We start from the raw sequence: 25,936 nt of genomic DNA, 5'->3' as shown, positions 1-25,936 counted from the left end.
GCAAAATTGATGATGTGGCAAGTAGTTAATGAGGAGAGAGGCAAATAGAGTAACATAATATGTTACCATCACATAGCGGTTTCCAATGCATAATGAGTCTACAAAGTAATAAATGAAGGCAACTATGTTACCACACCTATGACACTACCCACTATGAAGGTAGTAACATAGACTAGTAACATACATATGTTACTAGTCTAAGTTACTCTCCACTATGACCAGCCTAAGACTAGTCATAGTGAGAGTAACATAGATGGTAACATCACACTTACTACGATAAAATAAATGATATGGCATATGTAATTAATGAAGAAAAGGAGACATGTGGTAACATAGTTAGCAACTGTAACATCACACATATCAATAAAAGATGAGTCTATAACCTAATAAATGAATTGATGCTGACACAACACATATGTTACTACCTACCGTGGAGGTAGTAATATAGACTAGTAATATATGCATGTTACTACTCTAAGTTACTCACCACTGTGACTAGTCTAACTACTACTTCCGCCACAACATAGTGCGCCCATGCATCCCGAGATTTAAATTTAGCCGTAAATTTAACCAACGAGACCGATTGCAGCAGGAGCAAAAATTATACCACAAGCAGTCTAGTTGGTTAAATTTACGATTAAACTTAGATCTCGGGAAGCGCATGCGCACTACATTGTGTAACGGAGGCAGTACTAGGTGAGCTCAGGAGCTAATGCCCTTGCTAAAAAATATATTTTCATTTGTGGTAAGTTTTTTTTTAAGAAACAAACATACACTTCAAGTTTGATGCCCACGTTTTTGATGACATAGTATGGGGTTCGGCTGTGGCGGCTTGCTCCATGCAAGCTCGACCCTTTTCTCCAGCAAGGTTCATTGCTTGAGTTGGAGTTCTGGTCACCAGTGTAGGTGATCGTATGTTTGGCATGAGTTGACTTGAGTTCTGATGTCTGTTGCGACAAAGGCGTCAAGAGTGTAGCCTCCTCGGTGGCTCCGCCGAGAAGACATGGACCTCCTTCTGCCTTACTGATGGCTAGTCGGTCACATAGAACCACTCCTGTTGCCAGAGTTTTACGTGCTCAATGAAAGTCCCCTCTGACCGGGAGACCTTGGGGATCTTGCTAATCATGGTCCCGCTGCAGTCAGTGAGTTTGGAGCTGCTGCTATGCGGCTTAACGCTGAATAGCTTCAGCCATGGCCCGAAGTGAGGATCAATGTGAAGGAAGGCTTCGCAGAAAGTTATGAAGGTGGTTATATGAAGTATGGAATTTGGGGCTCGACGATGAAAATCTAGCCCATAGAAAAACAGAAGACCCGTAAGAAAGGGGAGAGGAGGAAATCCTAGACCTCGGATGAGGTAGGAGATGAGGACCACCCGCTCCCCTTTCTGGGGAGGAAGAATGGCGGAAGCTGAGGCGGCCGTGTTCATACCTACGGGGGATTGGCATTTGGCCGTGACGGGAAGACCTGTCGGCTTGGAGCTCGGTGATGGTGCCGGTGGTGACGGTGGAACACAACCACTACCCCCTCTTGCTGGTGGCCCCCGATGCCAGAGCAGCAGGACCCTTCCTATTGCCGGTCATCTCTCGCGGTGGAGGAAGGAAGCAAGGAGAAGTAGGAGCTAGAAGCGGATCTCTGTGCGCTTAAGCTTTCAAGAGTTTTTGGCAAGGGAACAAGGAATGAGAGCGTGGGTGAATCAATTTGTGTTCCCCTTTTTATAGGACAGTAAAAGGCAACACATCGTGCGTTATATGCACGCGAGGATTAAGGTATTTCGTTGATGATATCGCTAAAAAGCCAGAGCAGGATCTCTTTATTGACGAGACGTGCCAATAGAAACGTCCTCGGGCCACGACATACCCAATAATAACTGTTGACAAGACGATTTAGCTCCGTGATAAGTGGTGACAGTATGATTTTTGACCGAAATTTGTTAAGGTTCAGCCCACTCACCTGCCGCACCCACGTGGCAAGCCTTCGCGGCTAAGCTAAGGGAGTCTTCGAACCCAGTAAAAATAAAACTACCAAGAGCAGGGCTTTGTTAAAAATGACCCTTATTTGCTGGAGTATATCATTGTGCACATTTTTTGCCCGGTCATGTTCGAAGGGAAGACAAATGATCAGAACCTAAAATGACTTCAGGTCGGTAGGTCTTCAGATCTGGAAGCTGACATGGAAGATAGAACTTTCCTAGAAAGCTGAAGACCACCAGATTGAAGTTGTTCCAAAGATAGAAGCCAAATTCCTTGGCTTGAAGACTAGTTCAGGGGCTACTCACGGTGTCCTAGGTTGGGGGTGCACACCACGTCGGCCTGGTATTCATGGGCCGGGCCGAGGAACCGTCCACAACTGAATAATGGGCCATGCGTACCCTGGCTCTCGGCTTTCTCAAGATGGAATCCTCTGAAGACTTGGCATACACTTCAAGGCATATTTGAATGATCAGCAATGCTTATCCCTAGAATGTAACCAACCATGTGTAAACCCTAGATATCCCCTGTGCCTATACAAGCTGAGGGGTTTAGTGTGTATAGACACGAGTTCAAGGCTTAGAGGTTAGAACTCATTCATACAATCTCGAGGTAGATCATCTATACTTTGTACCCCATCCCTAATAATACAATACAAGTAGAACGTAGAATTTGACCTCTTAGAGAGGTCCCGAACCTGGGTAAAACTGTGTCCCCTTTACTTCCTGTTCACCATCGTGCCAAGATCACTAGCATGGGACCCCCTACCTGAGATTCGCCAGTTTTAGCACCGAACATGGTTAGGAGTGTACCGATTGGTGAGAAGCTCTTCATAGAGGGAGATATTAATGGACACGTGGGTACATCTAGCACAAGTTTTGAAGGGGTGCATGAGGGCTTTGGCTATGGCATCAGGAATCAAAGAAGGAGAAGATGTCTTAAGCTTTGCTCTAGCCTACGACATGATCGTAGCTAACACCCTCTTTAAAAAGAGAGAATCACATCTAGAGACTTTTAGTAGTGGTCAACACTCTAGCTAGATTGATTTCGTCCTCTCGAGAAGAGAAGACAGGTGTGCGTGCCTAGATTGTAAGGTGATACCTGGAGAGAGTCACTAGTACGCGTCGGTGCTATACACACGGTTTTTAACCCCTTTCCGCGACGACATTTGGAACCGTCGTCAAGTGAGTTGGGCGATAGGGGGTCCTTCCCACACGACCCAGAAACTGTCGGAGATATGGAGCAATGATCCAGAGGCCTTGCAAAATGTAATCGTGTGCGATGCAACACACACTAAATTCTTTCGCACGTGTAGGACCGGTGATTAAACGTTTCTAATGACGCAGTGAAACCAAACAATGTGTCTTAATGAACCGTTTGGGAAATAGTATGTAAGGCACATGGGCCAACATATGAACTGTACGCTATATGTGCCCCATCACGCACGAGTTTTTTGCGGAACCCGCCTGCCATGCAAGACTCCATCGCACACGTTTCCCAACATTTTACCGTCTGCGATAATGTTCTATCACAAACGGTTCAGGAGCCCCTTCGCACACATACAAGTGTTGCAGACCGTTTGTGATTTGTTGTGTATCACCGACGGTTGCGGCAAGAGTGACGTGTGCTTTTCGTTTGGGATCCCACATGTTTCCTGAAAAAAGTACGACTGGGATTGTATTTTACATTGGGCACAGTTTTCTCCGAGTTCTCGTGTGCGATAACTTGATATCACAAACGGTTCCGGAGAGCCTACACACATATAGTAGCACTGCAAATCATTTGCGGTCTGCTGTGTATCACAGACGGTTCCACTATGATTGACGTATTCTTTTCGATGTGGATCGCACACACTCATTTAGTTGAACCGTGTGCGGAGCAGTTGCCAGGGTAAACCAAAAATATCCCATTTTGAATCGGAATGCAAAAAGCAAATTCGTCACAATATTCAATTGACAACTAAACAAAAATGTCCCATTTTGAATCGGCACGCAAAAAGCAAATTCGCCACAATATTCAATTGAACAAATAAACAAAAATATCCCATTTTGAATCGGCACACAAAAAGTAAATTCGCCACAATATTCAATTGAACAAATAGTGTCCACATAAAGAATATTCATCAGATTTCGTAACAATTGTAGTTGAACATATGGTAGCTAAATTCCAATGATTTGTCCACACATATATACATTACATAATTAATCATAGTGTACGAAATACGAAGACGTCATCAGATGGAAAACAATGGATCCATGCGTATATGTTTAGCGGCTAACTCTTACTCAATGTTTGAGGAGAACGCATGCTGAAATCTTCATTATCACCAGTGGGATTGATGTAGTGATTCAGGAAGAAGTCGCTGATAAATCTCTGAACCATCAGCAATTCACCAGCCGGGAGCGATTCAGGGGTCCTCGGTTCTAAGATGAGCTGCAATATTTTTAAGATCAGAATGTGTCATATGAGTGGAGTAGAAGGTATTAATTAAGATAGACTTACTGGTACTAATTCACGCGGATTGTCATAACTATCAGCAGATTTGCAGATGGAGATCATGTGTCTGCAAACATAGTATCCACAAAGGTTGGTCCCTACTTCTTGTTGAGGACACTAAATTTTTTTGTACAGAATTAGTCATGTATTTGTCCTGTTAGGAACAACCTAACCGGTGTTAGATGTATTATTTTTTCTTTGGACAAAATAGAAAGAGGTTTATTTAGAAGCTTGAACATTTGACTAGGGTAAGAAAAGGTATTTGCAGACTGTTGGATAAATTTTCCGAAAATAACGGATTTCGGTGTGTTACCAAAGAAATGATCTCGTGCTGCAAAGGTAGTTCCCTCTTGAACAGGTTTCTTGGTTTAGTTTTCCACAATGCGAGCACACTACAAATGAAGATGAATTTTGACAACATCAATTATTGAACCAAACATGAATGCAAATTAATTTCAACATCATAGAATTCAATACCTATCCATGAATTGCTGAAGATGCGTCAGATCCTGAGCGTTTGTTGACTCTCTGAGAGAATCGATGTAGTAAACTGTGTTCTTGTTTGGAACAATGAATACCAATATCCAGTGATGGCTACATATTAAGAAAGCCATGAACTTACGAATTATGTCGAAATCTGAAAGACAATCAGTGTATACGTGGTTGTTTACTTGACTTATCGTTCATGATATGGCCAGAGAAATGATTCTGCATGGGACGTGTTTTCGAAGACACGGACGACCTTGTTAACGGCCCAGTCCCGTATGTCCTTACCATGTAATGTTGTGCCATTTGCTAATTTATGATCTATGAAATATACGCACTCCCTTTTCTTCTCTGCGTGTTCAATCCCTTGAGAGGAATAAAATGCAGTTAGTTGTTTATCATTTACAGCCTTGTATGGAAAAGTTGATCAGAGTTTGTTAAGTACTTACAAAATCAGGCATCTAACAAGAGTGGCATCGAGCTCGTTGAAGTTTAAGAAGAGATGTAAGTCCTCGAAACTCACATTGATGGAACCAGCATAGTGTCGGAAATGATCTCTGTTGTAGTGGACTAGCAACTCATGATAACCTGCTGACATTAGATCCATGCAATATTCATGTAACTCGCGGCAACAGGAGCTGCACTCATCAAAGTATTCGCCAACAAGAAATGGATGGCCATGGTCATAATTGTGTGCTTCAAGTACGTCTGCTTTACTTTTAGCAAGCAACAAATTTACTTCTTCATCATCCATGCCGTCAATAATAATATTACTCCCCGATTCAAACAGCCTGCTGTTAATTTGGTTCTAGGCGATGATTTCTTTATGCAAGAGGCAATCATTCTCTTTCCTCTTCACTCTCCCGCCACACTTCCTTGCAGATGTAGCCTTTTTGGCCACTTTCTTCTTGGTACTTGAAGCATTTCTAGTAGAACATCTGGTTGGCTGCAAGGTAGACTGCCGAGCAGACGGTGAAGCTTCGACAAACTGCTTAGCAGACGGTTTATCTATGCCAGACCACTGAGCTGGCGGTGCTGCTGTGATGGACTGTTGGGCTGTAGGACAGAGGCATCAGACTGCTGACCATGCGTTGAATCTATGTTGGGTTTCTGCGCAGGTGGTGCCAACTTGTTGGTGTGTTGAGGAGGCCGTGCCAATGCGTTGGTTTGTTGAGCAGGAAGTGCTGATGCATCGGAATGGTGATCACGCGACTGCAGACCTACGGGCTAATGAGCAGTCGGTTCTAGACCTACAGACTGCTTAGCAGGCGGTTCCGAAGCATCAGAATGCTTAGCAGTCCATTCCACCAGGTTGGTCTGTTGAGCATGAGCTGCAGCTAGGTCTCCCCCGCTGCTTCAGCGGCCGGTATCTAAACCGGTGGTGCGTCTTCAGCAGTTGTAGGCCTTGCCACTGGCTACTTTGGGGCGGAGGATGACATGGCCTGTACGCCACAAACTCGGGCTGGCTGATCACAGGTTGATGCATCAGCCGTCGGATTACGAGTATTAGGTTCTTTTGGGGGAAGCACGCGAGAGCTGCTGTGGCAAGGAGAGCGTCATAGGTTGAGGGGCAACATTGGTTGCTCTTGGCGGGGCTTCAGGGATCTCATCAATGAACTCTATTTCCTTTTGTGGCCACTGGATGTGATGTAACAGTGTTTCTCCCAAGGTCCTTTGCTCATCAAAGTTTCCTAGGACATTCTTCAGGGCAGATTCATTGAATCCAGGCTTTACTTCAGTCATGTATCACTTCACACAGCCCGACTTCAATGGCACACTGTCCGACAAGAGGCCATCTTCCAAGAAGGGTGGGCAAACCCAGGCTACCGCACATTTTAATGTACCTTCATAATGTGTAAGCACGCCCTTCAGTCTGTCTTTCATTCTAGATGGTCAGATATAGCATCATCACGAGCAGTTGCAGTCTCAGTGTCGCTGGGATCAGCTGATGCACAGCTACTGTTGTGCGGTGTTGTCGCGCAATAAGCAGCACCCTCCATGTTCGCCTCCCCTCCCATCTGCTAGATATCTGTCAGTGTTAGAGTCTTCCGAATCATCATTGACTCCTCAATATTCTTTCGAACAGCCGGATACATGTCCTTCCTCAACCTTTCATACAATGCATTATGCTTCATTTCACTCCTCGCTTTTTTCATGCTGAGCCTCTCTTCTTTGCTGAGTGTGAAAGCCCTCTTGTGCGGGACATTAACACCTATACCCCTTGCACGGTCAAGGGTCTCTCTTGTTTCCAAAGAAACAGACAGAATGTCACATGGCCCTGAGTTCCTGTAGAACCTTCCAGGGATCTTGGAAGCCTCTAACATCACTTGATACAGTTCTTCGTCATGTGAGTTTTTAAAGTAATAAGTTCCGTCATCACGCCTCCTTGCACGTGCCTGCAAGTAGTCTCTGGCGCGTTCGCCCTCATTTCACTATAGATCAACTGTTGTTTGTCAGAGGAAGGGACAAACATAACTAATGAGGTAGATCGATCGACGCATGGGGAAAACGAGTTATAACGACCGAGCTAGCTATATGTATAGCGGGAGATCGGTCGGAGTACATTCATTTGTTAGAGGCAAATAAGGCCCAGCGAGACAGATAGACAGAGAGAATGGAGGTAGGAGGTGGTGCGAGAGCCTAGCTACTAGCTAGATAGGGGGAGGAGTGTGCGCTTGTGAGATCGATGAAAAGAGGGGCGAGAGTTTACACGTGTGTGGGACCGTATGAGAGACACGAGGCATGGACATAGAAAGGAGGAGATGGAAGGTGTGTGTGTATGTTGTAGGCAGACATCGCTGGAGAGGTTTATCAATCGGTGTGTGTTGGAAAGGAGTTGTGGAGACTGTGGGAGAACGGCCTAAAGAAAAAAATGAATGTGCGCGATGGATAGAATGCCGAGGGAGGGGGAGGACGAGGAGGGCGTGTGCATGCATGAGAGAAAGTTAGTGCTAGCTACAAAGGTTAGAGGATTGTGTAGGTGTAAGATACTAACAAAGATCATAATTTGATATGAAAGTGGATTCATATATTTGAATCGGAGATCATAGTGTTATAAACATATGCATGCTTGAATATAGCGGTGATACGCGTGCTGTGGTTTTGCACATGTTATACCATAATGTGATAATGCATGGTGTTTGCAACTCAGAGCTAAATATCGAACAATCTAAACCATACTATACATCGAATAATCTCGCATTTTATTTGAATTTGTGATAATGTGTGGCGTTTGCAGCTTACAACTAAATATCAAACAATCTAAACAATACTATATATCGAACAATCTCACATTTTATTTGAATTTGTGGTAATGTGTGGCGTTTGCAACTCACATCTAAATACTTGTAGGCGTAGGGGGCGGGGCACCATACATTATGTGATAAACACATTATACATATGAGACATGGTTTAGATTATGAAGATTTAGCTAGAGCTTGAAATGTACCGTGATTTGAAATCAACATAAAGTGGATTCAAAAAATTGAGTTCGAGTTCATATAGTACACATAGTTCATATCTAACTCGACAGTAATCATGTGGTGTGCTGTGAAGATAATACACAAACGATGGTTTAACTTGACAATAATGATGAATGTAGATCTTATTAAAATAGAGAAACAAATTCAAATGGTCTGACTTCACAATAATCATGATTGTAGATCTTATTCAAATAGAGAAACGAATTCAAATTTAGTTCATATTGAAGCGGTAGTATATACGTTTGGAATGCACTAAAACATTCATCTGAGTAGCAGGTTGCATGCATTATATACGTAGCGAAATATTTTAACTGAACATAACATGAATTCAAAGTTTTGAATGACATTTGTAGTGCGAATTGATTTGGTAAAGTACACGGGACTAGACTCTCTTTGTGTGGTGCGAATTGATTTCTTTTTGTTTTTTCGTCGACGAAAATGCGATTTGATTTGGTACAGTACATGTTAGGCTTGTCCGGAAATTTCAACCCGCGCCTTGTTACCCCGAAATATTTAAGATATATCTTTGTCTCATTATGCTCCAAAAACACCCTCCATCTCAACCCGCGCCTTGCTATCCCAAAATTACAACGCACGCGAAAACTCCCACCTCCTGCGAAATCCTGACATGCGAAATGCCCGTGATACCCCTGAACCGAAAGAACCGCCTAGCTCAAATCGGTGGGGTTACTTTCGTAACTTACCCCACATTTCGGACAAGCGCGTCCCTCAGCCATGGTTACCCACTCCAATCCCATCCGCCCACCCATTCGTACACCGAAGCCGCGAAATCCCACGAATCCCCACACCCTCCTCCGTCCGCCACCCAGCCAGAGCCTCTTCCCCGATGACATCATCCACAACAACACCTCGATGTCCGTACCGGATGAGGATCCGTCATCGACCTCGTCGTCCTTCCGGTTCAGCCACCCCATCCTCCACCTCCAAGGAGCTGCCCAGACATTCCCCTCGTCTTTCGTGCCACCTCCATTCCCACACCGCCGTCTTCACCTGCACAACCGTAAGAGCAGCATCATCATTGTTTCCTCGGAAGAAGCTGAGGCCTAATCGGCGCCACCAAAGAGGTTGTACACTAATCGCCGCATTTTCTTCTTGATTCGATCTCACGGTGCTGCCGGCGCTCGGTCCCGAGCCAACATGGCACATCGCCATCCACGGCGGGGTCGCCGGCCATTTCCTCCATGGCGTCGTTCCCTCAGCGGCGACGTCCACATCAGTAGGAGCTGCTACTGCTTTAGCTCTCGCTCATGCTGCTGCTCTGCTCTTGCAATCGGTCCCCTACCTGGTCTGCTCTTGCTCGCGCTGCTGCTCTCGCTCTTGCTCTTGCTTGCGCTGCCGCTATCCTCTTGCTCTTGCTTGCGCTGCTACTCTCGCTCTTGCGCATGCTGCTACTGCTCTACTCTTGCGCGCGTTGCTGCTGCATGACCAGCAGATCTTGCTCTCCCTCGAGCCCCTCCAACTACTACCCGAGATGCTGCGACACGATCAGCTGCCCCGGCTCTCGCATGCGCTGCTGCTGCTACTGCTTTTCTGCTACTAGTACATTCAGTTTCGACAGTAAAATTCAGTTTCGATAGCAAAATTTAGTTTCAACGATTAAATTGAGTTTTGACAGTTAAGTTCAGAGATGAGCGGGTGATGTATTTTACATCTAGCACTTTGTGGTTATGTATTTTACGTCATCTATTGGAGATGCTATTAGAATTCCACTCAGGTTAACGTTGTCTCTCTTGTCGTGCTTCAGTCTCGCCATCGTATAACTCACTGGAGCTGCTCCAACGACGAAACCCTCCATCACAGCGGCGCAGTACCCCGAGCTACATCTCCAGATGCCTAAGATCTTCTTCCCCTCCTTCGACATCCAAATCAGCCAGAGCATCCTCACCGACCAACCCAATCACGTTGAGATCGACATGGCTTCGCCAAAGAGGTTGTACACTTGTTGCATCGCTTTTTTACTCTCTCTCTCTCTATATATATATATATATATTGTTGACTGGGCACACGTAGTAACGTGAAATACGACTAGTTTCTCCTACTATATGACAAGCAGTGAGGTACCAGGCAACTTAGCTATTTGTGATGGACTCTCTTGAACGCCATCATTATTTATCTCTACGTGTTTGAGCTGTGCATTTGTAGATGAGCCTCGGAGTTGAGCTAGTAGGGCAGTGGCCTGGGTCCAAAGTAGTAGAAGTAGCACAAAAACATTTTTTGAGTGTGGGCTTTTCCCTGCTCATGTCTGCCTACTAAAATCGCCAGTGCTTGAAAGGAAAACTGAAGGAAAAACATAGGAATTCAGAAGTTTCCTATGCTACTACTATTCATGCATTTGGTTCAAAGGAATGGTGTCATGTCAAAACCGTCCGATCTCGGGTAGGGGGTCCCGAACTGTGCGTTTGAGGATAGAAGGTAACAGGAGACACGATGTTTACCCAGGTTCAGGCCCTCTTGATGGAGGTACAACCCTACATCCTTCTTGACTAACTTTGATGAGTATAGGGGATCTACCTCGAGATCGTAATGGCTAAACCCTAGAAGTCTAGCCTATATGAATTTTGATAGCCTCTATGGACTAATCCCTCCGGTTTATATAGACACTAGAAGGGCCTAGGGTTGTACAGAGTCGGTTTACAGAAGAAGGAAACTATACACTCGGACGCTAATATTGCCATCCACGCAAATGAGAGTCCCATCTGGACACGGGGGAAGGCCTTCAACTTTGTATCTTCACGGCCCATCAGTCCATCCCATAACACTCAGGCCGGACACACAATGACCCCTTAATCCAGGACTCCCTCAGTAGCCCCTGAACCAGTCTTCAATGACGATGTGTTCGGCGCAGATTGTCTTCGGCATTGCAAGGCGGGTTCCTCCTCCGAATACTTCAAAGCAAACTTCTGAATAATAGAATTGTAACCGGCTCTGTATAACAGCCACAACCCTCAACCACGAAGGCAATATACTTAAAAAATAAGGCTTGTCAACTGAAAACTTTTTTTGACGAAACGCCACGTCTGGCCTCTTTATCATTTCGAACCATTTGTTAGCCTCCCACTTCGCGTTTTGAGACGCAACCTCTATTGACACATCTTGTCCAAGCAGAGATCGTCTCCCCTTATTGCGGGATTCTCAATAATATGTGCTTGGGTAATCCAACCGCGCCATTCACACGACCCCTTGGGAATAGGCGAATTTTAAGGCTTGAGGGGGGGTTGATATTCGTTACCTATATAAGCGGATAGAGATCCCTTCTTTTTACCCCATGCCTTCTTCCTCCCTCTGGTTTCCAATCCTCAAGCTCTAGCGCTCAAGCTTAGATCTTTCCCACCGCCCCCAACCTCTCCAGCCATGTCCGGATCCGGCTCTCAAGGCAAGTGGATGACCTCCTCCGTTACGGAGAAGGACGTCAAGGAGCTCCAGGAAGCGGGGTACCTGGCCGCGGGAGTCGCGCACAAGCTCCCTGCCAAAAAGCAGGTCATCCCCACTCCAGAGCTCGGCGAGAGAGTGGTGTTTATCCCGCACTTCCTCCGTGTACTAGGGTTTCCTCTTCACCCTTTTGTCCGTGCCCTCATGTTCTACTATGGGCTAGATTTACACGATCTAGCCCCAAACTCCTTCCTCCACATCTCGGTGTTTATCGTCGTGTGCGAGGCGCTCCTCCGCACTAAAGGAAATATGCCCTAGAGGCAATAATAAAGTTATTATTTATTTCCTCAAATCATGATAAATGTTTATTATTCATGCTAGAATTGTATTAACCGGAAACATGATACATGTGTGAATACATAGACAAACATATAGTCACTAGTATGCCTCTACTTGACTAGATCATTAATCAAAGATGGTTATGTTTCCTAACCATAGACATGTGTTGTCATTTGAATGGGATCACATCATTAGGAGAATGATGTGATTGACATGACCCATTCCGTTAGCCTAGCACTTGATCGTTTAGTATATTGCTATTGCTTTCTTCATGAATTATACAAAGTTCCTGCAACTATGAGATTGTGCATCTCCCGTTTACCGGAAGAACACTTTGTGTGCTACCAAACGTCACAATGTAACTAGGTGATTATAAAGGTGCTCTACAGGTGTTTCCGTAGGTACATGTTGGGTTGGCATAATTCGAGATTAGGTTTTGTCACTCCGATTGTCGGAGAGGTATCTCTGGGCCCTCTCGGTAATACTCATCACCTAAGCCTTGCAAGCATTGTAACTAATGAGTTAGTTATAAGATGATGTATTACGGAACGAGTAAAGAGACTTGCCGCTAACGAGATTGAACTAGGTATTGGATACCGACGATCAAATCTCGGGCAAGTAACATACCGATGACAAAGGGAACAACGTATGTTGTTATGCGGTTTGACCGATAAAGATCTTCGTAGAATATGTAGGAACCAATATGGGCATCCAGGTCCCGCTATTGGTTATTGACCGAGAATGGTTCTAGGTCATGTCTACATAGTTCTCGAACCCGTAGGGTCCACACGCTTAACGTTACGATGACAATTTTATTATGAGTTTATAAGTTTTGATGTACCGAAGTTTGTTCGGAGTCCCGGATGTGATCACGGACATGACGAGGAGTCTCGAAATGGTCGAGACATAAAGATTGATATATTGGACGACTATATTCGGACACCGGAAATGTTCCGGGTGATTTCGGAGAAAAACCGGAGCGCCCGGGGGGTTACCGGAACCCCCCGGGAGAGTTTGGGCCTTATGGGCCTTAGGGGAAAGGAGAGAGGGGCGGCCAGCATGGGCCGCGCGCCCCCTCCCCCCTCTGGTCCAAATTGGACTAGGAGGGGGGGGCGCCCCCCTTTCCTTCCCCCTCTCCCCCTTCCTTCCCCCTCCTAGTAGGAGTAGGAAAGGAGGAGTCCTACTCCTACTAGGAGGAGGATTCCTCCTCCCTTGGCGCGCCCAAGGGGCCGGCCGGCCTCCCCCCCTTGCTCCTTTATATACGGGGGCAAGGGGGCACCCATAGACACACAAGTTGGTCTACGGATCGTTCCTTAGCCGTGTGCGGTGCCCCCCCTCCACCATATTCCACCTCGGTCATATCGTCGCGGAGTTTAGGCGAAGCCCTACGCCGGTAGAACATCATCATCGTCACCATGCCGTCGTGCTGATAGAACTCATCTCCGGAGCTTCGCTGGATCGGAGGCCGGAGATCGTCATCGAGTTGAACGTGTGCTGAACTCGGAGGCCCCGTACGTTCGGTGCTTGGATCGGTCGGATCGTGAAGACGTACGACTACATCAACCGCGTTGTGCTAACGCTTCCGCTTACGGTCTACGAGGGTACGTGGACGAACACTCTCCCCTCTTGTTGCTATACCATCACCATGATCTTGCGTGTGCGTAGGAATTTTTTTGAAATTACTACGTTCCCCAACACGCACCCCCCTAGTTCGGCCTATGGCTTAAGGTTTTCAACGTGAAGCCGAAGGTGGTTGACCGGCAGCACGCGGACTGCGGAGGTGCCATGGTGAGCAAGCTCCCCAACGTCACCTGGCCCAAAGGGGCCTTCATGGAAACTGTCAAGATATGGTAGCAAGATTGGTTCTACATCACCGAACCTCACGACGCCAACTGGGCGGCCACTTATGAGTTCATATCCGGACCCCCAATGCGGCTCGCGTCATGGACCAACAAGGGTCTGGACTGGGGGTCAACCGGCGAAGTGATGATGCTGCAAAAGCACATCAAAAATATTATAGAGAAAGACACCAGTCTCACTGACGTGATTCAGGTGATGCTTTTCCATCGGATCCTCCCCTGTCAGCTCCGATCTCTACATATGTGGGAGTACAACCCGGAAGGGCCGAGGACCCTACAACGGTTGTTCGACACAATGCACGAAGAGATCTGGAAGCTGCTCTTCAAGGCCCAGAAGACGTGGCCGAAGATGACCGACGACGTCGGCCTCGACAGCGCGCATCCGGCAACCCCGGTAAGTATTTCGTTTCCAAACATAACTTCAGTTCACAAATCAAAGGGTATACTGAGCCTTCCATCTTTCAATCAGGGCTGGACAAAGAAGGAGGAGCAGATCAAGTGTCCGACTCTGCTACCCGAAGACCCAGCCATTCCTCTGCTAACAAGGATGCTGGTCCCATCGCCGTATCAGGCGCGGGCGAAGAAGGCCAAGGAGGGCAAAAGTGGCCTCCGCCGTAAAGGTACTTCGGACGCTGTGTCCGGAGAGACCGAAGCTCCCTCCTCCCACGAGGGAGATGAAGACGAAGAGGAGGAGGAGGAGGCAGAAAGCAACTCCCCCTTAAGGGGAGGAAGAAGAAAAGGGCGGCCTCCGTAGACCCACAGGCGGAGGCGTCCAAGTGGGGGAAGATATCCCTCTCAGATGGCTCGGATTCGGATGCCGAAACCATCCCCAAGCGGTGCCTCAAGGCGAAGCCCCTGGACGCATCGGAAGTATCTAAGGATGCTTTACATTCATCCGGTCTTTTATGGCTATGGTATAACATATTGTTTTATGTGTTTTAGTCCGGCCCGTGACCTCCCCCAACTATCATCATCTTCGGGGAACCCTCTGGCGCCGGAGATGGTGGAGAGCGAGACGCCTCCATGAGCCTCTTCGCCACCTACCACGGATGACACCAAGATGTTATCCCAAAGGACCTCTCAGGTATACGGAGAGGTGCGGGAGGCCACCAAGATGGTGTTACAGGGTAATGCCTCGGCTGCAGAGAACATGGGGGGCACAACCCCCATGGAGACTGACGACAGGGGCCCTGACCAGTCTGGCCCCCAGTCGAACACCATTCCAGAGACCCATGTGGCTCCGGAATCGAGTGAGAAACCCCCTTCGAAGGAGGGGGGAGTGCCTACTCCGGCGGCGACCTCCACTAATCCAGAGGTGCTGAACACTTTGATGGAGGCACTGTGACGTGCTTCCATTATGGAGGAGCACCGCACCCTGATGGGTATGTTGGTTGAGAAGGTTCAGTCCGCCAAGAGCGGGCTGAATGAAGCCTTCACTAGCCTACTAACAGGCTTCGAGGTATGCAATGTAATATTTTTAGCCGCTTTTCATATGAAAAATATGCCTGTGTATAGATAGTAGCCCCTGAGACTTTGTTCTGTTTTGAAAAACCGGCCAAATAGAGGATCAAATAATAGTTGCAGGAGGTAACGTACTGGTCTATTGGTAAATAAGCTTCCCTGTTAGCGGCGACCGCCTAGGCCGCTGAGGTTTCCGAACTCAAGGATGCCTCCGGCAAGTGCGAGGCCTTGGAGGAGAAGAATAAGGCCCAGGGGGGTCGATCTCGCCAAGGCTCTCCAGGAGGCCAAGGAGGCGCGAACCGGGTCCCGAGCGGCTCGCGAGGAGATCAAGCAGGCCGAACAGGTAGCGGTTGGTAAGCCCTTTCTCTTGTAGAGTAAATTTGGTAGTTAGAAATACGCCCTGCTCACTCGAATATGGAGTTCTCCAGACGCCTTTGAGGATCTTCCGAGGAGTGCGGCCGATGCCACACAACTCTTTTGGGCCCAGGAGGGAAACACCATGGAGAAGCTCTTTTGCTCATAGTACCTGGTGCCAGAGCGTCCGACGCTATTGAACAACCAGATGATGCAGCTGGCCGAGCTGCATAGGATGTCCGGTTTGTCCATGAAGGACATCATAGTCCGGCTCTGGCCAACCGAACCCATTCCTAGCAGTTACTTCGGCCTGGTGAAGCGGCTTGCTGACGCGCTGCCCCGAATTGAAGCTGTCAAGCGCTCGGCGTGCATCGAGGGTGCACGGATGGCCTTCGCCCGCGTCAAGATGCAATGTGCGAAGATGAAGGCCATCGTCGTCGCAACCGAGGGCCCGCTCGAAGGCAAGGACCACCGCAAGCCAGAGCGGTATTTTGATGACGTCCTGGAGGGTGCCCGGATAGTAGAGGGCCAATGCTCAAAGGATATCATGTTTGTATGAATGTATCCGAGCTGTCCAGGTGTTGTTTTATGAACCAAGGCTTTGTAATATATGTATGCCTTTATCTGAAATTATTTTCCTCCTGTGCGGCCGTTTTTATTGCCGAGAGTTTACCAGTCGTCGGCTTCAGCCCCCATGTAGATACTACCGGGGTGTTCGGAATATTGCGCGACCACACTTGACCCAACATCTTGGTCCATAAAGGAGGTGTGTGTGCAACGAACTAGGCAATCAGACTATGCGGCTTTATCACTTGCACTTAGCCATAGGAGTTTGACAATGGGGCTAAGTACTAGCCCTTGGGGCGTATGCGGCTATCCAAACTGGTGTGCCTTAGACGCTGGACTGAGCAAAGGCCCGTCCTTTGAAAAAAATCGTAAGAGATTTATAGAAGGTCGCTGAATCATTGACCAGCTCTCGCCACATAATGACAGTCAGTTTTTGGCTTTCTCTACTGAGGTGTTTGTCTGGACGAACCAAAAACACAATCGCAGTAGTTCTCCCTTTACTACCCTAGCCGAATGAGCGGAACGTAAGGTAGTAATCATAGGAGCCGGGCAACCCAACTATTGACCAAAGACATGATTCAGAGCTGATGCATATAAAGTGATAGTTCGGGACATCGAAGTGTACTATAAAAGTGTTCGGACTTCTTGAAATTATATGTGGCCGAATAGATCCCCTAGCATTTTTTAGGATCGAAAGTATGTATAGAGGGGGGGGGTGATTAGACTACTTGACAAAATATAAACTTAACCTTTTCCCAATTTTAGTTCTTGGCAGATTTTAGTAACTTAGCACAAGTCAAGCAATCTCAATACAATTCAAGCAAGCATGCAAAGTGTATATGGGCAGCGGAAAGTAAAGCATGCAACTTGCAATAAAGTAAATGGGAGGAGTTTGGAGGGAGCAAACGCAATGTTGACACGGAGATTTTTGGCGTGGTTCCGATAGATGGTGCTATCGTACATCCACGTTGATGGAGACTTCAAACCACGAAGGGTAACGGTTGCGCGAGTCCACGAAGGGCTCCACCCATGAAGGGTCCATGAAGAAGCAACCTTGTCTATCCCACCATGGCCTCGCCCACGAAGGACTTGCCTCACTAGGGTAGATCTTCACGAAATAGGCGATCTCCTTGCCCTTACAAACTCCTTGGTTCAACTCCACAATCTTGACAGAGGCTCCCAAGTTACACCTAACCAATCTAGGAGACACCACTGCTACGTCTTGAGCTTGCGTTGGTTTTCCTTGAAGAGGAAAGGGTGATGCAGCAATAGTAGCGTAAGTATTTCCCTTAGTTTTTGAGAACCAAGGTATCAATCCAGTAGGAGGCTCGTCAAAAGTCCCACGCACCTACACAAACAAACAAAGAACTCGCAACCAACACAATAAAGCGGTTGTCAATCCCTTCACGGCCACTTGCGAAAGTGAGATCCAATAAAGATAGTAAGATAAGATAAATATATTTTTGGTATTTTATAATATAGATGCAAAAAGTAAAGATGCAAATAAAAGTAGATTGGAAGCAAATATGATAAGAGATAGACCCGGGGGCCATAGGTTTCACTAGTGGATTCTCTCAAGATAGCATTAGTATTACGGTGGGTAAACAAATTACTGTCGAAATAGATAGAAAAGCAAATAATTATGAGATTATCTAGGCATGATCATGTATATAGGCATCACGTCCGCAACAAGTAGACCCACTCCTGCCTGCATCTACTACTATTACTCCACACATCGACCGACTCCTGCCTGCATCTAGAGTATTAAGTTCATAAGAACAGAGTAACGCATTAAGCAAGATGACATGATGTAGAGAGATAAACTCAAGCAATATGATATAAACCCCATCTTGTTATCCTCGATGGAAACAATGTAATACGTGCCTTGCAACTCTTTCTGTCACTGGGTAAGGACACCGCAAGATTGAACCCAAAGCTAAGCACTTCTCCTGTGGCAAGAAAGATCAATCTAGTAGGCCAAACCAAACTGATAATTCGAAGAGACTTGCAAAGATAACTCAATCATACATAAAAGAATTCACAGAAGATTCAAATATTATTCATAGATAAACTTGATCATAAACCCACAATTCATCGGATCTCGACAAACACACCGCAAAAAGAGTTTACATCGAATAGATCTCCCCAAGAGAGGGGGAGAACATAGTATTGAGATCCAAAAAGAGAGACTATGGACCAGTAGGTCTGTGGTAAACTACTCACAACTCATCAGAGGGGCAAGGATGTTGTTGTAGAGGCCCTCCATGGTCGATTCCCCCTCCGGCAGAGTGCCGGCGAAGGCTCCAAGATGAGATCTCGCGGATACAGAAGGCTACGGTGGTGGAAATTGTGTTTCGTTGGCTCCCTGGATGTTTTCGGGGGACGTAGGCTTATATAGGAGGAAGAAGTACGTCGGTGGACGCCCGAGGGTCCCACGAGACAGGGGGCGCGCCCTATAGGGGGGGCTCCCTCCTATCTCGTGGAAGCTTCGGCTGCTTCTTGACTTGCACTCCAAGTCCTCTGGATCACGTTCGTTCCAAAAATCACGTTCCCGAAGGTTTCATTCTGTTTGGACTCCGTTTCATATTCCTTTTCTTCGAAATACTGAAATAGGCAAAAAAAAACAACAATATGGGCTGGGCCTCCGGTTAGTAGGTTAGTCCCAAAAATGATATAAATGTGTAAAATAAAGATCCAAAAGGGGTAATATAATAGCATGGAACAATAAAAAATTATAGATACGTTGGAGACGTATCAAGCATCCCCAAGCTTAATTCCTGCTCGTCCTCGAGTAGGTAAATTATAAAAAGAGAATTTTTGATGTGGAATGCTACCCATCATAATTCATAATGTAATTTTCTTCATTGTGGCATGAATGTTCAGATCCAAATGATTCAAAATAAAAGTTCATATTGATAAAAGAAATTGTAACACTTCAAGCATACTAATCAAAGTAATCATGTCTTCTCAAAATAACATGGCAAAAGAAAGTTCATCCCTACAAAATCATATAGTTAGGCTATGCTTCATTTTCGTCACACAAAGATGTTCCCAACTTCTATACCCCCGGTGACAAGCCAAGCAATTGTTTCATACTTAAATAATCTCAAACTTTTTCAACCTTCACGCAATACATGAGCGTGAGCCATGGATATAGCACTATGGGTGGAATAGAATATGATGATGGGGATTGTGTGGAGAAGACAAAAAAAGAGAAAGTCTCACATTGACGAGGATAATCAACTGGCTATGGAGATGCCCATCAATCAATGTCAACATAAGGAGTAGGGATTGCCATGCAACGGATGCACTAGAGCTATAAATGAATGCTCAACAAAAGAAAACTAGTGGTTGTGCATCCAACTTTCTTGCTCACGAAGACCTAGGGCATTTGAGGAAGCCCATTGTAGGAATATACAAGCCAAGTTCTATAATGAAAAATTCCCACTAGTATGAAAAGACAACTTATGCTACTTTGAAGCACAATATATGAGACTCACTACATGAAGAACAAGGTGCTTAACTTTGAAGCACAAGTGTGGAAAAAGAGATAGTAACATTGCCCTTTTTATTTATTTTCCTTTTTTTATTTTTTATTTTCTTTTTCTTGGGCCTTTCTTTTTTTCTTTTGGCCTTTCTTCTTTTTTTTCTCTTTTTTTTCTTTGGGCAATGCTCTAATAATTATGATCATCACACTTCTATAGATTACAACATATGAATTACAACTCGAAACTAGAACAAGATATGACTCTATATGAATGCCTCCGGCGGTGTACCGGGATGGTGCAATGAATCAAGAGTGACATGTATGAAAAATAATGCATGGTGGCTTTGCCACAAATACAATGTCAACTACATGATCATGCAATGGCAATATGACAAAAGTAAAGTATGTCATGATGATGATAAACGGAACGGTGGAAAGTTGCATGGCAATATATCTCTGAATGGCTACGGAAATGCCATAATAGATAGGTATGGTAGCTGTTTTGAGGAAGATATAAGGAGGTTTATGTGTGATATAGCGTATCGTATCACGGGGGTTGGATGCACCGGCGAAGTTTGCACCAACTCTCAAGGTGAGAAAGGGCAATGCACGGTACCGAAGAGGCTAGCGATGGTGGAAAGATAAAAGTGCATATAATCCATGGACTCAACATTAGTCAAAAGAACTCATATACTTATTGCAAAAATTTAGAAGTCATCAAAAATCAAGTACTATGCGCATGCTCCTTGGGGGATAGATTGGTAGGAAAAGACCATCTCTCGTCCCCGACCGCCACTGATAAGGATGCACAAGCCAGGTACACTTCATATTTCAAATTTGTTACACAACTTTAACCATACGTGCATGCTACGGGACTTGCTAACTTCAACACAAGCATTCTTTAAATTCATAATCACCCAACTAGCATGACTTTAATATCACTACCTCCATATCTCAAAACAATTATCAAGTATCAAGTTGATCATAGCATCCAATTCACTTCCTATGATAGTTTTTATTATACCCAACTTGGATGCCTACCATTCTAGGACCAATTTTATAACAATAGCAAATACCATGCTATTCTAAAAGACTCTCAAAAAGATATAAGTGAAGCATGAGAGACTAGCAATTTCTTCAAAAATAAGTCACCACCGTGCTCTAAAAGATATAAGTGAAGCAGTAGAGCAAAAAATATCAAGCTCAAAAGATATAAGTGAAGCACATCGAGTGTTCTAGCAAATTCTAACCAAATAGGCTTCTCCCAAAAGGTGTGTACAGCAAGGATGATTGTGGTAAACTAAAAAGCAAAGACTAATATAATACACGACGCTCCAAGCAAAACACATATCATGTGGCGAATAAAAATATAGCTCCAAGTAAAGTTACCAATGAAAGAAGACGAAAGAGGGGATGCCTTCCCGGGGCATCCCCAAGCTTAGGCTTTTGGCTATCCTTGAATATCTTGGGGTGCCTTGGGCATCCCCAAGCTTAGGCTCTTGCCACTCCTTATTCCATAGTCCAGCAAAGCTTTACCCAAAAATATAGCAGAGTGTCGGCGAAGGCTGTCACGACCGGTTTTCCAATAAAAATATTTATTGATAAACCAGTCTTTTGAGTCCAGTATGAGAGAAATCCTCCACACTGGCAGACAAATTCTTGATACAATAAGCCAGTAGCATAAAATATATTACAGGGTCGAACTACGGTTGCTCAACCAAATTATTACAAGCACGCCAATAATCATACATAATGGCGGACAGAACACAGTGGTGTGGAGACATACTACTGACTCAAGGATAGGCTGGTGGTGGAAAAACACAGCGGGGAGAGAAATACAAGACTCCACGTCTGTCATCTCATCGAGCGTCGAGGAGAGGCTCGATGAATTTATTTGGTAGCGGAAGCGGATATAAAACAGTGGCCAAATCCAGGGTCGCACGAGACTGACTGGGACTCCTCTAAGTGTCGGACTCGCTATCGAACTCTTCATCCATGAGATCGCCTTCGTCAGCATCTGGCCAAATCAACAAGCCAGTGAGTACTTTGAAAGTACTCGCAAGACAGTTCGGACGTAAGGTATAACAAATGCATGCATGGATGCAACATGATTAATTCATTAATGCACAATAAATAAAATTGGCATAACGGGTGAGTAAAAAGGGAAAACGGCGGTAGTCCGCCTGAAATTCCACAGAACATAAATAAGGATCGATCGGGTGTCTGAAGCGACGCCTCGAAGGGTGAACAAAAAAAAATAAGGAAATGATGCCACAGTCGGGCATCTTAGCGACACCACATAAAGGGCTTTTTAAAAGAAATGCCACGGTCGGATGTCTGAGCGACATCGCAGAAAGGGCTTTAAAAGAAATGCCACAGTCGCACGTCTGAGCGACATCGCAGAAAGGGCTTTAAAAGAAATGCCACAGTCGGACGTCTGAGCGACATCGCAGAAAGGGCTTTAAAAGAAATGCCACAGTCGGACGTCTGAGCGACATCACAGAAAGGGCTTTAAAAGAAATGCCACAGTCGGACGTCTGAGCGACATCACAAAAAGGGCTTTAAAAGAAATGCCACAGTCGGTCGTCTGAGCGACATCGCAGAAAGGGCTTTAAAAGAAATGCCACAGTCGGACGTCTGAGCGACATCACATAAAGGGCTTTTATTCACAAGTACGTAATACTCATAATAAACATTCAATTCATGAAAACAAACGGGTCAGTCCATCCACAGGAGTGATCATTTAACCGGACTTAGCACTCATGCGATTCACCGGAGTCTCTGTCATCAAAGCTGACAATTGATTAGGATAAGAAGGAACGAAACTTGACATGGAAGAGATGATTTGGAGGAATATATGACTCTGCAGAGTTTGTACAAAATTTTTCCCACAGTCAACGGATTTCCGTAGTCATGAAGGACTAGTTCCGTTTACGGTATTTCAGAAGAAAACACAGCTAACCGGTACACACCCATCCTACCTCTCGATGCTAGGAATCACCCTAGTCATCGTCCAAGAAAAACTTTTGAGACGGGGAGATCACAATCTCGAATAGCATGGGATCAAATTTATATACGCGCGCTCTAAGGGGTGCCCCCCTCTCGGTCCCAACCGGAAACACCCATGCCCCCTGACCGGATGACTGGCTTTAATCCAGGGCCATGGAACCATCATCACGGCCTCTCCTCTTTGGTGTGTACCATGAAAGCGGTTTGAAACTTACTAAACCATATTCCTTGCGGAAAACATGTGGTAGTACAAGGAAGGAAATGATAGGTACTGGACCGATATGGTTTGACACTGAAGTCACATAGTCTGGCGTAAGACTGGCATGCTACGACACTGCCGTCGTACCCATCCTCATGCCAACACATGGCCATTCATATTCACATTCATCCACGTATGGATCATCGAACTCACTTACCTCCTTATCACATAAGATAACGTTCATCGGTATACTCACCGGCATGCCATGAAACTAACTAAATGCAAAACATGCCAAGACACTCATCATATCAAAAGTTCAAACATGCTTGCCTGGTTCAGAGTAGTCGGAGCCTAGCTCGGTGAAGTTCGCGGCTCCGTCACCTCCTTCGGTATCTACGGTTTAAAGAAAATATATGCGCTAATGTAAATACCAAGGAGAGCACAGAAGGTAAACCAAATATTTTTCAAATAAATCTGATAAAAAACTAGACAAAATTTTAAAGAGAACAGAAAAAGAATCAATCAAAAATACTTTTCTGACTAAAAGTTATAAGGGTTTTTGTCCAGGGACTTATCTGTAATGAAACAGAAGATTTCCAGGGGCTAGTTTATAAAAGCAGAAAACGCTTCGGTAGCGATTACGCCAGCCCGAAGAGAAAACGTATTTGGCAGAAGGCGTTTTCAGATAACGCTTCGTTTAGAAAGGACAGAGAGGCTGACAGCGGGTCCCACTTGTCATGTTTAAATTTTCAAATGGGAGGGACGAGGCTCGTCGGCGCCCGAGAGCTGCTGTGGTCGCCGGCGGCGATCCACGGTGAGGCATGGGGATCAGAGGTTACCAATGTGCTCACCGTGTCCTTCCGCAACGGTGGGTGGTGGTGTTGGTCGCCGGTGAGCAGCACGTCGACGGCGGTCTCAACTCCGGCGGACGGTGGTTCGGGCGTGGATGGAGCTCGTCGGAGAGGGCTGCAAAGATTAAATTGAGGTGGGGGTTAGACTACTGGGTGCAAGAGAGGGCTACGGACGAGGTTTGGGCGCCGGAGGTGGCCTCACCGAAGTGAATCGAGCTGGAGGCCGAGGCGGATCGGGGCGGCCGGAGCTGGGGAAGGAGACCTCCTCGAGGTCCCCCTAGTGGCCTGGCGGGGCTTTGGTGAGGAGTGGTGATGCTGCGTGCACGAGGGTGAGCTCGGGGCCCTTTTTATAGGCGGCCCGAGGCGGTTGCCGTGAACGGAGGTTTCCGGCGAGCGATTACGGTGGCGCAGTGCTCGGTCGGGGTGGTTAGGGGGTCGAGCGTCATCACGGAGGTTCAAAGGGTCCGTTTTTGTGCTAAGCTGGCCGGGGTTTGGGTGTTAAGGGCGAGCTCGACGGAACGGGGTGGTGCGGGCCCGTCGGTGGCAGAGAGCGCGCTCCGTGCGTGCTGCGCCACGGCGACGGTGCCGCATGCGTGCGCTGGCACGGAGAAGGCCACGCGGAGCCACCAGAGGATTTGGGCGGCGCCGAACGGCGTTGCGCCGCCGTTCTCCTCCCTGTCGGCCGTAACGGGGAGCCGGCCGCCGCAATACACGCCGGCGCAGGCGGGCCAGGGCGCCACCGACGCCAGGGTCGCGCCAAGTGCGCGTGTGAAGCTTCAGACAAGCAAGCGAGGCCGCGAGCAACGTGCCAAGTGCACTGTGGCCGCGTGACTGAAACTGTCGAAACTGAAAACTGAATTTTCTGAACTTTGAACAGTAACAATGCCCACCAGGTGTTCGACCGAATGATCCAAGCATGTAGGGATTTTTCCTTGAGCTGATTTTTGGTGGAGTGGCTTCTCTTTGCTCAAATAGGCTGCCTGAATTTTGGTGGAATTTTTGGAGGAGTGTAGATATGAATTTCACCAAATTTGGCAAATCTGGTCCAAACTTGCAGAGACTAAATTTTGAAAATTTTGAAAAGAGGAGAAGTGGATCAAGATGGTTCTGGGTTGTGGGTTCAAAGGACAATCCAGGAGAATTGGTTTGAGGTCAAAACTCAATTGCAATAGGGCACTTGCTTTGAAAATCTCTCAGGCTCCAAATAATTTTCAGAATTGAATTGAGGGGAAAAATAATTAGAATAAAATCCAAAACCAGTTTGGATTAGTTGGGACAGAGAATTTAGGTTGATCACAAGTTGTAGGGGAGGTTTTGGAGGGGTTTTACCACATGGGCAAGAATGCCAAGTCATGGTGGTTCCAAGATATGAAAATCCCAAATTTCATGGAGTTTCTTTTTTTTTAAAGAAAAAGATTAAACTCCCAAATTTTTTTTTTGAGAGAGAGCCAACAGAGAAGAAGTTTCAAAAGGTCAAACACCAAAGTTTGAAGCAAGAACAAAAACCTTGCCAAAGGAAAGAGAGTTTCTTAAGAGGAAGGTTTTCTGGAAAATTTTAAATGGCCTCTTTTCAAAAACCACAAAGTTTTTTTTGCTGAAAACCAAAGTAAAAATTTTGGAGTGTCACAACACCTACCCCCTTAGGAAAAATCTCGTCCCCGAGATTTCAGCTGATCCTTAAATAAGTGTGGATGCTCTGTCCGAAGAAAATCCTCGCTTTCCCAAGTTGCTTCACTGTCGGTGTGATTGCTCCACTGGACTTTGAAAAACTTGATGGTTTTCTGTCGGGTCCTCCTTTCAGACTCCTCTAATATTCTTATGGGACGTTCTCGATAAGTGAGGTCTGGCTGTATGTCAATGTTCTCATGAGATACTTGTTTCTCTGGGTTGCTTATGCACTTCCTTAATTGAGAGACGTGGAACACGTCGTGAATGTCGGACAAGTCTTCGGGTAAGTCTAGCTGGTAGGCTACAGTGCCTCTTCGTGCC

Source organism: Triticum dicoccoides, chromosome 3B (assembly GCF_002162155.2).
Source record: "Triticum dicoccoides isolate Atlit2015 ecotype Zavitan chromosome 3B, WEW_v2.0, whole genome shotgun sequence".
Lineage (NCBI taxonomy): Eukaryota > Viridiplantae > Streptophyta > Magnoliopsida > Poales > Poaceae > Triticum > Triticum dicoccoides.
The sequence above is the reverse complement of the archived record's forward strand: the minus strand, read 5'-3'. Positions refer to the sequence as shown.